This window comes from Emydura macquarii, unplaced genomic scaffold, assembly GCF_026122565.2.
Source record: "Emydura macquarii macquarii isolate MOO-44397 ecotype Brisbane River unplaced genomic scaffold, CSIRO-AGI_Emac_v2 contig_2422, whole genome shotgun sequence".
Lineage (NCBI taxonomy): Eukaryota > Metazoa > Chordata > Testudines > Chelidae > Emydura > Emydura macquarii.
In genome coordinates, this window is record NW_027132559.1 from 41,267,935 (window position 1) to 41,282,009 (window position 14,075).

A 14,075-nucleotide genomic window follows, 5' to 3' on the forward strand; every position below is an offset into this window, starting at 1 on the left:
GTAATTGCTTTTTATATGGTGCTTTGTTCAGAGGCCCAGACATGATGGAGAGAGTAGGAAAAGCATTTATGATCTATATTGTGGTAAGTGCCAAGAACCTCCAAAGCACTCTTGGAAAGTACTTCTTCTCAGGAATGTCAATCAGAATGTGAAATCAGAGTTGAAATTGTGTTTAACTCTGAAAATGCTGCTCCTGTTTATTGGGCAGAGATATTTTTCTACTCCAGATCATTTGTCAAAGTTTTGCCAAATTTCATACACCAATTACTACTTTCCCTTACAACCTATAAACTAGATTCTCTCCCCTCTCCTCTTGATGTGTGCTTGAGTCCCATTACTGCAACCTCATTGAAAACAGATGCCTTGATTTAAACATTTTTTCTTAAACATCTGAGGTGTTTAAATCCACCATTTAAACACCTCAGGTTAAGCATTATTTGCAATGAATATTTTAAGGACAATTACATATGGGTTTGAATTCAATTTCAATTATTATCTGATGGGTGCAGTACTAATATCACCAAAATGGATGAAGAGTTGAAAGAGCTAAGAACAAAGATTGTGAGATGGCAATAATACTGATTTGAGCTGAGGTGATGGCCTAACAATAGCACAAGCAGCTTCCCCGGAGGTAACTTGGCCCTTCGTTTCTGGGTTAGCAGATCCTGGAAATGCTGTGAAGGCAATATGGGACCGAGAAATGATTTGAGTAGCTTTCTGAAGTTATCTCCAGTCAGACATGTTATCATTTAATAATATTACTAATGATCTCATTTATGTTTCTTGCACTTTTTAACTGTGAAGACATTCTTTGTTTTTTATGTGGTAGAATATGTCTCATTTATCCAGCATCATTCATACGTTTGTCAAAAGTGGTGGTAGGAAGGAAAAGAGCAGAGAAATAAGAGAAAGCTAAGATATCTTTCTTTACTAGCCAAATATAGATTAAAAAGAGCAATTGCTTAAAAGAACATTGTCAGGCTAAAAGTATTAGAAACCAAACAAAAAACACAACAAATTTCTTTGCCCATGTTACTACCACCATTTATTATTAAAACAAAGAATGTCAAGTTTTTATATATTTATTTCATTTAGGTTCCAATCCTGCACATAATATATTTAACTTAGGTCTCAATTAGCATCAGAGTGGATATGTGCATCTTGTGGTAAATTGGAGAATTAGGACCTTACTTTTTGCCCTGCCTATCTGGACAACAAAAATCAGTCAGTCAGTTCCTAGTTAATTTCAAGTTCTGAATCATGCTACACCTGGGATGCAAACACTGAGGAAGACTATTTGGGTTACCCTGTTTCCACTGTAATTTTATTTCTTAAATTAATAGAAACATTTAATGGTCTTAATTTTTTAATAAAGTTGTTTTAGTAATGCCTAAATTCTTGTGGCAAATTTGACTTGATAGCATCCCTTTAAACTAGTGAACGTTTCAGAATTATATTTAAAATTTCAAAAATGCCCACTTATCACATCTTTAAGTTCATTACCAATATGTATGTTAAAAATAAACGTGATTTTTTTCCATACATCAAAATAAAACAACAGGTATTTCACCCCTTTTGCAAACAAATATATGTTTGTTGTACTTATTAATCTACTAAATTTTCCTGCACAGTATTTGAACCACAACTTAATAAACACAGTAATTAGGACTGGTTGCTCTCAGTGAAACAAGAAGTTTTAACTTGTAACAAGTGGAAAAACAATTTCAGTCTCTGACAACTGTCCAACATAAACTACTATCTGAAAATGGGCTATTTTTGTTTATGAATCAAGTGTTTAATAGTCCTCATGCATAGGATTGTTGGCTTCAGCAAGGTTCTAAACATGGGAAAGCCTCCACGTGAAGACAAATGCAGGATGGGGGCCTTAGTTTGCCCAACAGGGAATAATCCTGCACTGGGCTGGAGATGACCTAATATATAGGATTTTAATTTCCTGAAGTTTCATTGTAAATATTACACACACTGAGAGGTACTCTTCAGGAAGATTTCACTGAATCAGAGTAGTGGTTTGTGAACAGTTCCTAAAAAATATCTACTTGCCATGAACTTTTGCCAGAAACTTGCCAGAAACTGAGCTTTTTCTCAAAATAAAAATTAATATTTTTAACCCTTACAAATGTGAAGTGAATGAAAATCAGTGCAGTGCTGACTTCTTAAATCTGCAGCCAGACAGCTCTATTGCCTCTCTCCTGTTTACAACTTTCTCCAGTGGTAGCAGGGCTCCTCCTGTCATGTTTCATTGCAGTTACTCAGACCCTTGAGGGCAGCAATGAAATTGATAAGAATCAATCAATTTTACTCCACTGCTGCTTTGGAAAGCTCTGAGCAACTATAGAGATAGGCATTGAAGTTATGTAACAGAGAAACTGAACCAAAAGTAAAGTTTTTGGGGACAGGCAAAGTGATGCACCCCTCTGCACATATCACAGCATCCAAGAGGTTCTAGGGAGAATGCTCCTTCCTCCCAGAAATATGAGCAGTCTTAGAATCCCTATATTAGTAGGCGTTGGGTAATTTTTTCAAGACCTACTTGTAAAAACCATCTACAGAGTCTAATAAATCACTGACACACACTCATTAACTACAATGGCCAGTAAAAGCAGCAAGAAACTGTTGATTTAGCACTCACTACTATTTAATATGCAGTCATTGGTTGATTTCGTTGTTCTTCATAACAAATTCTCACTGGAACAACCTGCACTAATGATTCAATAATGATACAGGAACATATTTAACTATCACACAAAAAGCTGGATGATATAGAAAATAAAATATAGATATCTAATAAACATGGATGTTTAAATTTACTTGCATGAAATTACCTACTCTTTTAGGTAGCTTTTAGTTATACTGTATTAAAAGTGTCCTGTTCTTTCAAGTAAAAGACAGGCACTCTACAGGTCAAATTTTGGCTGCTGCCTGGAATGAGGGAGAACAGATCTTCAAGCAGGCACAACCACATGCTGTCAAAACAGCACCAATAAGGTCTGTATTCTGGTCACGAACAACGTCGAGCACACACTCAATTTTTCTTGATACTTATGTGTTTTAAGTTTATTAAAATAAGAACTATTAATTATGTTTAATGCACACATCTTAAAAAGGTAACCCATTTACTTTACAAATCTAGTCAGCAAATTTAGCATTTTTACTCATGAATTATCAGAACACTATCAAATTTTCATCTGTTCACTGTTCTAATTTGCTGAACAATTTCTATGAGTAAGTCTTGGTCTATACTAGATTGTCCATGAGCAGTATGGTGTGATAAATTGATACCTGATATTCAAGCTGTGTTGGATTTAATTTTAATTGGATATATAGGTCATATGGTATCATTTCTGTTCCCTGACTGAATACATGTAACTCTTAGAATCAGGTGTCTGGTGGAAATAGAAAATTTTTTATATGTAAATAAAAGTTTCTCCAGAACTCTCATAAAATTCACAGTTTTCACAAACATTCCTTCTAGCAAGCTCTTCTGCTAGAGTATGAAGAAAAACACATCAGAAAAGGGCATGAATGCAACCTAATGGGATTTAATATTTTATTTGAGAAAAGACTCAGATTTTTTTTTTTAAAAGATTCACTCCATCTTAGACTTTATGACAGTCAGTTCTCAATAATTTGAGGCTATCTTTGTCTCTTCAAGAAAATTATTCCAGATTTTTCGTGTGCAACAAAACTGCACAAAATCAAATGTAACCTTTAATGTCTCAGCTAAGGAATGACACCTTCTAGCAGTACAGGCCATCAATTAACAAACCCTTCAAGCACAAAATCTAATTTTCAGGTACTAATATTTTCTGTAGGCTAGTTTTGACCTATCTAATTTTGTAACTCTATACAACAAAGAATGGGTTGCCATGTCATCAGCTCTCTCTGGAAACTTGAACCATACAGATAAAGCAGCTCTCGATACAGGAGGGCTGGACCAGGGGGTCAAAGGGCCTGATTCTCCACTTTATTACTTGTTTTATGATGCTGTATTACCACTTCAGAGGCCAAAATAAAACCAGTGAAATGGAGTGCAGAATCAGGCCATTTCTACACCAGAAATGTTTTGCTGGCATAGCATGCGAGATACCGTACTGGCAAAACAATCCTAATGTGGACACTGTTGTATAGCAAAACTACGCTTTTATTGGTATAGTTTATTTTACCGCGACCACTCCCCACCCTGAGAAACAAGTTACTCTGGCAAAAGCACTTTTTTGCCAGTATAACTGTGTCTACTCTGTGAGCTTTTGCTGGCACAGCTATACTGGTCAGGGATCACATCTCATCACACCCCTGACCAACACAGCTATGGTGGCAGAAATCTGTAGTGTAGACCTGGCCTCAGGCTCATATGAACACAACTAGTAAAACTCAAATAAAGTTAACATACCGTCAATTTTTAGTCTTATGTCACAATGGGGGCTGTTAACTTTTTCACTTACTACTAATACATAAATAAAACAATTAATCATCTTTTAAAGACACCTAATAGTGCAATCAACTTCAGATATTTTATGCCTTCTACATGTTTTAAACCAACGACAAACCTGTACTTTGGGATAACAGGTTCATTCTCATTCTCTCTTTTTATTTTAAGACCACCTCTGGCACAGAATTTAAAGTAATATTTATATGGGATCTGTCACAAAGTATTTTGTAAAAACAACTAGAGTTCTGTGGCATTTTAAAGACTAACAAATTTAATATTTGTAGACATAAGCTTTCGAGAGATTTCAGCTCTTTTCTTCTATTACTGCATCTGAAGAAGAGAGCTGAAATCTCTCAAAAGCTTATGTCTACAAATATTAAATTTGTTAGTCTTTAAAGTGCCACAGAACTCTCGTTGTTTTTGCTGTATACAGACTAACACGGCTACCCCTCTGAAAGTATTTTGTGTGTGCCTTTACACAGATGTTAAACATACATGCCTCTCAGAGTAGTGCTTATACCAATGCTCCTTGGTCACATGAAAGTAAAGAAAAGAAGAGTTATTGATTTAAATTCCATTAGATAAAAAAGAAGGGAAAACAGAACATAAAACTATTAGGAAATAAAATGTCATTTTCAAGGTTAAGAGTGCAATACCAACAGCTAAAACTAAAAACTGCATTACAACAGCTATAACTCGAAACAATTTATAAAATAGTTGGGATTGTTCCACTGGCAAAATCATGAAATAAAACTGATGAAACATTCATTTTCTTCTTAACTGTTTCTCTTGAGTGCAATGAAATCACAAGTCTATAATGATTTTCCACAAAAGCTGATTAAGATGCACTAATACAGGCTTCGTGCACAGAGAAAAAGAAAGAAGAGATTCCTGTTTGCAAAACCACTCAAAACCAAATATATTAATTTAATTACAATTAGTCAAGAGACATCATTTAGAGCATAAATGAAATAAAATTATTCCTATTTGTAGTGAAATGGGAGAGGCACCCTCTCTTAAAATTAAGCATATGTCCAGACTTCTTTTCAGTCACAATGTGAATTTTTGCTGTATTTTTTTTTCTTTCATGATTTAAAACAGAACACTGTCAACTACTCACTAACAGAATTGTACCTTCTTTAAGGAAAATAAACCCCAGGCAGTAGCCCTGGAGGATGACTTTTATATATTATGTAGGCACCCTGTACTTTAGGGGCCTTGGAACTTAATAGGGAGTTTTACAGTTGGGAAGATCCTGGGAGACTACAACTCCCATGATGCCTTGGGGGAAAAAGGAGGGAGACTCTTCCCCTTCCGGGGAGTCAGAGAAAAGCATGTGGGGGACTCCATTTTGGTGCTGCAGTGGAGCTCAGCCAAGGCTGGAAGCTGCAGGCTGACTGCTGCTGGTTACTGCCTGCTGCTGGAGTCCCAAAGCTGCCTGCTGAGAGTCTGCTGAGGTTTGATCAAGCAGGGAGCTTCGGAAGTTGGTGGCATTGCCCAGGCCAGGGCAGGGACTGAGCCGGGCCTGCAGTGAAGGTGGTGTGAGTGTCTCTCCTCCCTCCTCCCCCCCGCGTTCTTTGGGGCAGGGCTTGTAGAGGAAGGGGCACTGCTGAGAGACTTTGACTGGGCTTGAGAAGAGGCAGAGAGAGAGAGAGTCCCTTCAAGCAGGGCCAGGACTGCTGACATTTGGTTGGGCCAACTCCAAATCTCCAGCTTGATAACTGGGCTGAACTGGTACACTGAACCAACAGAGCGCTGTCTCCTTCTTCAGATCTTCACGCGTGTCCACGCAAGCAAGGGGTTAAGGTTCTGAACTCTAGGGGAGTGTACACTCTGGAGGTGGGGTAAATAGTGGCAGTGTACATGCCAGTTAGACAAGTTTCATTTATTACTGTATACTATATTTATTGAGTTATTCAACTGCCCCTGTGGATTTAAAATAATAGTGATGTTTAATTTCAGTATGTTATGCCATATTTCTTTAATTTGATAAGTAAAGGTGTGTTAACTCTAATTTAAGTATATTGGATGTTTAGTTTGTATAATTGCAATTCTTAAATTAGACCTATGTCTCAGATTATTATAATTATTAGACTAGGTTTAGTCCTAGAAGCTCCCAAGGCCCGCTATTGAGCGTGTACAGGGGCCAGCCAGGTAGAGGCACCGTCAGTTTTAAATTCCGTTACAAGTAAAAGGACTGCAGCAGAGGGGTGGATAGAGGATTCCCACCTATCCTACATCATCACTGGAATACTCAGGATCTCCTTTACTGTTAACAACCTTAGGCGCCTTTGCACACAGGTGAGTGTTGCCGGCTCCCAAGTAACCCAGAAATAGAAGGGGGTTACAATTAATTTTCAAATGATTTTAATTGTACAGTACAAATAGGCTTGACAGGATTCAATTTGAATCATTAGTCATTGGTAAACATTGATTTCACCTGACACACTGAAATTAATGAAAAAATATCCATCGGTAACCATCCACAAGCACAGCTTCCCCTGCACCCAGCGCTTGCAGAGATCTGTTATTACTGGCCCCACAGCTGCGCAGGAAGCCCTCTGCAGCTCTGCTGTTGTGGCCTCACTAATTCACTCACCAGCTGAGAGTACAGGGGCAACCTCCAAGCAGCAGGGTGGCCTCCCTCACAGCCAGACACTCGTCTTCCTCTTTATGGCCCCGGCTGGGGGGGGTCTCTGCTCTGCCCCATCAGGATCACAGCCTCCCCTGCACTTTGTGCCCAGGTGTCTCGGACCCCCTTTAGCCCTACTGACAGTGTTGGGGACCCCACTGTCACAGCCCTGGTCATCAATTCACCAATCAGGAGTGCAGGCATTGTCCCAGAGGCTCATACTCCTTGTTTCTGTCCTAGTTGGGCCTGGAAACCTTCCTTGTGATGCTGGCCATGCAGTCATGCCAGCGGCACCTGTGGGGAGTAGGTGATCATATGACTGAGGGATATGGCAATCTAGGGTTACCAGGTGTCCAGTTTTCAACTGGAAAGTTCAGTTGTAAAGGGGACCTGGTAGTGTCCAGTCAGAAGTCTGGTTGCCTGCAGTAACAGGCCTTTACCATATACTGCTATAGGACTGCTCTTTAGCAATACTTGTCTATTAATTATATAAAGTACATAAATATCTGCACAACAGTGACAAATGGCCTAGGAAACTTTCCCTTAGTTCAATTCCTCCCCCCCATGAGATTTATCTAAGCAAGATTATACTCCATATATGCACTATGAAAAAGACACTCACAAGCATTTATCTTTTTAAGGAAGGCAAATTTTGCCCCTCTAAATAGATGGGTCAATTTGAGAAATATCAGACTCTGCAAATCTCCTCAGACCTGCAGTTCAGCCACAGGTAGAGGGGAGCTTGCAGCCAAAATTTGTGTTTGCAACTCATTTTGCTCCTGCAGGTTTAGGATTAAATTCACTATGGCAGGAAAACGGAGACTGCAGTTAAACTGCAAATAGGGGAATAATAAAAGCCTACTGGACATTGAATAAGTAGTAAGACTCAGCTGGTAATGGTTCTGAAATTAGTGCACACAGAGGTGTTCCCAAAAATCATTTTATACTGTGACATTTTTAAATAAACCTAACTCATTTTATATGATTTCAAATCAAGTAATGAATATATTCAAGTTGTTAGACATTATTAATGGCCCTTATTTAATTCAGATACATTCCCTCTAAATGCTAGATTACCAGTGCAATACCTAATTAAGCATTAGGTTTCATTATGTCAAAATACAAACAGCAATAAATTACTTGTATGCAAAGCAGACAATGAGACATTTAAGCTGTGTACAATAAAAGCAGTTCACTGTCTATATTGCATATTTAGATGGAGCAGACAAAGAACAATGACTCTGTTCTCCAATAGTCTAGTGGATATCTTCTTTTTACATTGCAGCTAAGAGCTTGCATAACATGCTATAGATGTTGTGGCTGATTAGAAACTTAGAAGAGGGAAGGATCCAAGTCCACCAATGTCTGTGTTTCCACCCCATGTGAATCACACAATCATAATGGGCATGTCCAGCGATCCTTAATGGTTGCTTCTGATGCAAGTTATCTTTCCAATTAAATTCCAACAATTTTATTTTTATATGGAATACAATAAATATCTGATATCTCATCTCTGATGAGACAATGTAAATATTAAAAATCACAAAACATTTCTGACTTCTTTTAAAATGCCACATCCTTTTTCATACCAACCTCTCAGGGCTGAAGCTAGGATGGTATTGGATTTTTTGTGCTAAACACTACAGCATGTCTCAATTACAACCTTTAGTGGTTTCAATAAACTAAACCTAGGTTGCTGTTCTCTTGACAGATGCAGATGGCCACAGCTGTACGAGTAGCACTTTTTTCCAGATCTTTGTTTGTGAATGGGTAGAAATTTCTCTATCATCTGACTACCTGAGGCAGGCAGAGTGCAAATGAACTGGTTTGTTTATTGTTAGACTGAAAGAAAGTGATGCATGGTGTTTTTTTGTTTTTTTAACAAATTTATGTATTTAAACACATTTTAAACATTGAGGGCTCATTGAGCTTGGGCTAGAAGGGAGACAGAGAGAAGAGACTCCAGGAAAGACTGGAAATCTGGAATCCACGAGTTCTGACTCCAACATCAACACCAATTCTCCCCTGTGGCTTTGTGCAAGTCATTTACTTTCTGTATCTCAGTTTCCTCCTCTGCAGAATGGCGACAGAAATACTTACCTGCCATCTGGCATACTATGAGGATTATTACTGTTTGTATGGAACTTTGAAGATGAAAAATGCAGACCTGAAGAAGAGCTCTGTGTAAGCTTGAATGCTTGACTCTCACACCAACAAAAGTTGGTCCAATACGAAATTACCTCACCCATCTTGTCTTTCTTAGATGAAAATACTAAATAGTAGATTTTTAAGGTGAGAAAGGTTGATCCACGTATTGTCCTTGATATGGCTCTTTCAAAAGGCACAAAATACACTAATACAGGAAGAGACAAAACAATAGGCATGATCTGCAACAGAGTAATCCCCATGCAAGCAGCCCATTGACTTTCACAAGGTTAAAAGGACTCCACCCAAAGAGAGAGAGTGGGTGGAGATTCTTTATTTGAAGACTGAAACACTGCAGAGTTAAGTCTATGAAAGTTATGCCAATGATTATAAACCACAATAATTACATTGCTTGTGCATGTTCACATAACGCTCCTTCTGTCAGCGGAGTGCATCCACAGTTGGTGCTCTAGCATCTACAGTGAGAGCAATGCACTGTGGCTAGCTATCCCACTGTGCAACTCACCACCTTCTGCAGCTAGGAGTTGTTGGAAGGTGGAGTGGATTGTAAAGCATCATGAGTGTGAGCTCAACGTTTCATGATACAGTTTTTTCTGTCCCATCATTCCATAGACTTGCGACTAAGTTTCGCACCATTTTTCAATGGTCCATGTTTACTGTGAGCCCACCATCTCTGCATGAAAGGACAGATCCTGCATTGCTCTCTGCTGTTGTGCTCAGTGTTATGAACACAATGTGGCTGATCATGCAGTATATCGTGAACCCCGAATCCAAACAGGAACCCGCAGTGTTTGCCCTGCTGTGTGTCATGGAAACAACACCAGATTACTTTTGGCATTCACGGAGCAGCTGTGCACAGTGGACCATCACTATTGGGCTTGGGAAACAAGCATTGGGTGGTGGGATCGCATCATTATGCAGATCCGGGATAAGCTGTGGCTGCAGAATTTCCGGAAGCCCAAAGCCACCTTCCTAGAACTGTGTGTGGCGCTCGCACCAGCACTACGGCCCAAGAACTCTAGAATGACAGTTATCCTTTTGGTGGCGAATTGCGTGGCTATCGCTGTGTGGAAGCTGGCAACTCCAGACTCCTACCGCTAAGTCGCTAATCAGTTTGGAGTTGAGAAGTCTACCATTGGGGTTGCGTTCATGCAAGTGTGCACAACCATAAATCTCATCCAGCTACAAAAAACTCTGATTCTGGGAAATGTGCGTGAAATAGTGGATGGCTTTGCGGCAGTGGGATTCCCTAACTGCGATGGGGCGATAGATGGCATGCATATCCCATTCTTGGCTTTGGACCATCTTGTGACCGAGAACATCAATAGAGAGGTGTATTTCTCTATATTATTGCAGGTGCTTGTGGATCACCAAGGTCGTTTCACTGATATCAACAACGGGTGGTCAGGGAAGGTGTATAACGCACACATCTCCAGGAATGCTGGCCTGTATAGAAAGTTGCAAGCAGGGACTTTCTTTGCAGATCAGAAGATTCAATGGGAGATGCTGAAATGCCCATAGTGATCCTGGGAGACCCAGCGTTCCTCTTATTTCCATGGCCCATGAAGCCTTACCTGGAAAACCCTGACAGCAGAAAGGAGCACTTCAATAATAGGCTGAGTAGGTGCAGAAGGACAGTTGAATGTGCATTTGGCAGATTAAAAACTCGCTGGTGCTGCCTTTATGGCAGGTTAGACCTAAACGAGGAAAATATTCCCATCATCATAGCACCCTGTTGTGTGCTGCATAATATTTGTTGAGGCTAAGGGTGAAATGTTTCCCCACAGGTGGCACGTGGAGGTGGATTGCCTGGCGGCTGATTTTGAACAGCCAGATACCAGGGCTATTAGAGAGGCAAAACACAGGGCTATTCGAATCAGGGAGACTTTGGGGCACCATTTTGACAATGAGCACCAGCAATGTCTTTCCATAAAGCACTCTGCCATGCCTTGTTAACTTGCCACCTTGCATGAAAATGATGATTGCTTCTTTACTGTGATTTGTAGTCTGCGAATGTTCCAGTTGCCACTTTGTATTAACTCCAGCAGCAACCACCATGTGTAGGAGAAAATAAATTTTATCTTTCAGAGAGTATGTTCTTGTTTTTCATCGTCTGAGGTTTGGAGCATCTCTTGAAACATGTACTGCTTCCTCTTCCTCAGTCACTTCCTTATCTGGCAGAGGCACTCTGCCATCATGTACAGGATTACCCTGAAGGCTACATATGCAGAAGCACAGGAAACAACAAACAGAACCATGATTGTTAGTGGACTCACAGCATCAAATTATAATAGTAAAATACACCTCTTTTTGTTGTTCCTTGGCAAGCACACAACTTGGCAAACATCCTAAGCATAGTGAGTTCAGCCTGACTGAGAGCCTTCAAGATGGGGTGAAAGGTCTTGGTGTTTTTTTTTAAAAGGGGTTTCACTGCAAGTGACTCAGGGAAAAATTGTAAATTCTCCCACTATTTTCCTCACATGCAGGTCATTAAAAGTGATATCTCACTCCTAAGGGTAAGCAAGGAAACAAGGGTGCATTTCCTGCCTGGGTGGCTTCAGACCAGGTCCCTATGCTGCTCACCTGTGTGCCACGTTGGTCCCTGCAGGAAAGGTTTCCTACAACAGCGGAAGAAACAAAGCAGCTCTGCCAAGGAACCTTCAACAGAGCATTGGCGAATACCTCCAGGAAAGTTTACTTGAGATCTCTCTGCAGGTGTCCTGTGAAATCTTGTGCATTAACACACTGTTCCACCCCACTGCGTAGCTGCACTGGGGAATGTGAAGCACATGCAACCACAGTTAGTCTTCTACATTTCTATCCCTTAACCCACTTTCATCATATAACAAAGCAAAGGACAGCTCTACCTCATGTAACCAAGCAGTATCTACTCAAAATGATCATTTACCAGAGCTCCCCTCTCCTGCATCATGAGTGCCAGAGATAGAGTGCTGAGGTTGGCTCGAACCCTCTGGGGTCAAGAAGAGGTCCTGGCTCGCCGTGGTACGAAATGACCCTTTCATGTGTCCCATCTCATCCTCCAATTCCACTTACTCATCCACCACTTCGTCCTCAGGGTTCAGTCTGCTGGCCGCTGTTTCCAGTCCCCCTAAAGTATCTACGGGGCTCTTGGTGGCCAAGATAGGGTCGCTTGCCGAAAATGCCGTCCAGCTCCCTAAAAAAGTGGCCAGTCTTCAGCACACCATCAGAGCGATGGTTTGACTTTCTTGCCTTCTTGTGCACCTGCCTCATCTCCTTTATCTTCGCATGACACAAAGCCATGTCCCATTTGTAGCCCTTATCCAACATGCCATGAGAAATCTGACTGTAGGTATCCAAGTTCTTAGGGATGGAGCGAAGCTGGGACTGCACAGCCTCCTCTCTCCACACAGCCAGCAGATCCAACAACTCTGGTGTGTTACAAGCGGGAGAACATTTGCTGCATGGAGCCACCATGGTCAGCTGGGAAGATGTGATGTGAGCTCTCCATGCTGAGCAAACAGGAAGTGGAATTTCAAAAATTCCTGGTCCTTTAAAGGGGGAGGGGGACTGATGTCTGTGTACTTGGCTGCAAGGCAGCAGAGTTCAAACTGTTGATCAGAGCAGTAAGGATGGGCATTGATGGGAACCACCTGAAGGCCATTTATAGTGACATAGCCAAGCGCAGTGTCTACATTGACACTTTGTCGATCTAACTTTTCCACAAAAAGCTTTATGTTTCCTATTGAGGTGGTTTTATTTTGTCAGAAAAGCAGGAAAGTTTTGTTGGCAGAAGGAACATTGTAATGTGTACACTTCCACTGTTTTTTCGACAAAAACTGACTTTTGTCAATAAAACTCCGTAGTATAGACAAGGCCTCAGAGGATGCTTCCTTATCAGTGGGTCTAATAAGTCTTATTTGTTCAGCTGATGTGTTATTTTTCCAGAGCCTTCTTGGCAAGTCAGGAAACTAGGTAAGTCTGACCAACTAGTAGTTATCAGGGTGACAACATTTCCATGTGTTAATCATTGGTAATATTCTACTGCTGTCTTGTACAGTTAGTAAAATTCTGGTTCTGTCCCTGTTTTGCTGTGGTTATCATCTTGGTTTAAAACATAAGGGACTTTGTTGGGACAGGCATACAAGATAGTCTGTTGAGTAGTCTCAATCCAAGCCACAGTATTGCTTTTGGGACAGTGTGTGTCTCCTATTAAAATACGAAGCGAAAGTGAGTTGATTATTTTAAAACCAAAGAAGTCTCACTTCATGGGCTTGGAAAGGGTGAAAGGGATCAGCAGATAATCAATTTTTGTGGAAGACATTTATTTGTGTTTGTCACAGACCAGAATGGTCATTTTCTAAATATCATTTGACAGTTTAAGATGCACTCAAAGCAATTTTTGCAAGAAAAATAAAGTTTAAAATACTGTTATTCAGTAGGAAAACCATCAGTTCAAAAATATCAAGTAAAGTGTACTTTGCTGAAATATGAGGTTTTTACAACTGCTAGAAGTCAAATATGCAGATCTTTGAGGGGTTTTTCCCCCCACCCAAAAAGCACAAAGTAAAAATAACTATTCAGACTTTTGTCAGTAACTACAGAATGTGGTACGAGTTCAAATGTCATAGGAGACAGTTAATGCTGTATAAATAAATCCCTAAATCAGCCTCTAAATTAACACCTACTATTTGAGTCTGAAGAATATATAGTCTAAAGTATTTAATTTTAACTGATATTTTGGGATTTATTTTCACTTAAATGTATGGAGAAAAAACCCTACCTAGCTGACAGTTTAGTATGTTTAGAAGTTTTATCCATATGCTAATACCCACCAGTAATCACTTG

General features: G+C 40.0%; 1 protein-coding gene across 1 annotated transcript in view; it reads right to left on the reverse strand.

Annotated features, from left to right (window-relative positions):
* Nucleotides 1-14,075, reverse strand: part of PIP4K2A (phosphatidylinositol-5-phosphate 4-kinase type 2 alpha) — a 206,368-nt gene that overhangs the window by 112,516 nt on the left and 79,777 nt on the right. The window lies entirely within an intron of this gene.